Below are 1500 nucleotides of genomic sequence, written 5' to 3'. Positions count from 1 at the left end.
TCGCCTTTACCCTGGTGTAAAGAGGAGTACGGCTACAGGCGCCGCGCGGTCCCCGGTCCCGTGGCAGTGCCCCCTGTGCACGGAGATGCTGCGGGATCTGTGCCGCTGTGTTCCTCCCTCTCTCCCTCATTTCCCCCGTCAGAGAGGCCTTGCCAGGCCGTGTCGCCGTTGCCTGTTTAAGACTTGATTCAGAGTCGTTTGTCAAAGTCCATGACGGCTGTGAACGCGGTGGGAACGCATCAGTTCTTCAGTGTGTTAATGACAGGTTGTTGCTTTTCATTTTATTTTGTGCTGTTTTGGTTCCTGTTTATTGCAGAGACTCTCGAGACAAGCTGGGGACAGCAGCGTTTCTGTTGGCAAGGTGCTGCGTGCATGCACACGGTGTGTGCCCGACACGCAGAGTCACTGAGTCTTATGTGACCAGCATGAGATGTGGAGCCTCTTTGAGGAGAATTTCTTGCAGCTGTTGACTCATGTGGCTGGGGTTTTGCTTCTGGGAGGAGTGTCTTTCCAGTGTCTGCCTTCTCTGGGGCAACTAAAAGTCTCAAGAAGACTGTTGGCCATTACAGCATTGTGTGCAGAAAGCATTTTTGTGACAGAGCAGAGATTGCACATCACCATTTTGCAAAGGAGCCAGTAATCCTGAGTGAGGCTTTCATTGCCTGCTGATCTCAAGTGGGGAAATTGTACTTTTCCCCTGGCTGCTGGGCTGCCCAGGAGGGACTGAGATTTGACTCTCTGCTTCTCCTTTTAAATTCTTACCACAACCAACAAGGTCTGAAGAAAGAGGTTAATTTGAGGCACTAATTGTGACAGCAAGGCCTTGTATTCCTCTTTCACCCAAATCTGATAATTTTATCACAATAATGCGAAGTTGTAGACTTGTGAATGGGCAAAAAGACCTTCCCCAGGGCTCAAAAATGACAGTAGCAGTCAGAGATTTTTTTTTTGCTTCAACAGATACATCTTTTCTCTTTTGACTATTTCTAGTTCATACATGTTACTGTGATGTAAAAGTCTCCCTTTGCATGTTGGGCTCTGCTGCTGTAGAAGAAAAATGCACTGTAAATGCAGATGAGCCAGAAGAAATTAAAAAGGCTACCAGTATTGGATTTTATCAAGTAAGTTGATAGTGTGTCCACACAGCAATGACTATGTGACTGCTTGTAGTCCTTGGACAGCCTTTCTGACCCTTTACCTGGGTTCCTAGGGCAGTATCTCAGTGTGGTCCTTATGCTGTCTGGCTGGCAGTCCCTCTGGGCAAACAGGTTGTGTATGGTGAGCTTTTAATAGGCAGATGCAAGGCTGGAAGTAAGCAGGCTGCAGGATGCTGGGGTTAGTGCTGATCCTCAGGAGTTTGTAGTTGTCCTGCATGTTTTCTCTGAGCTCTGGTGGGTAGGAATGACTCCTGCTGACAGCCAAGGGAGTGTTGCTAATGTGCTTTGTTGGCTTCCATGGGACATGGAAAAAGGTCCCCTTAGAAAGCAAGGTGTTTTCCCT

General features: G+C 48.1%; 1 protein-coding gene across 1 annotated transcript in view; it reads left to right on the top strand.

Moving 5' to 3' along the window:
- Window positions 1-311: 311 nt before the first annotated feature.
- RPAP1 (RNA polymerase II associated protein 1) overlaps window positions 312-1500 on the top strand; it is a 39099-nt gene continuing 37910 nt past the window's right edge. The window contains exon 1 of the mRNA XM_008639688.2: window positions 312-1121. The gene's annotated coding sequence lies outside the window, so the exon portion shown is untranslated. The remainder of the gene's footprint in view (window positions 1122-1500) is intronic.

Source organism: Corvus brachyrhynchos, unplaced genomic scaffold, assembly GCF_000691975.1.
Source record: "Corvus brachyrhynchos isolate BGI_N302 unplaced genomic scaffold, ASM69197v1 scaffold115, whole genome shotgun sequence".
NCBI classification, from domain to species: Eukaryota; Metazoa; Chordata; class Aves; order Passeriformes; family Corvidae; genus Corvus; species Corvus brachyrhynchos.
The sequence above is the reverse complement of the archived record's forward strand: the minus strand, read 5'-3'. Positions and strand labels throughout refer to the sequence as shown.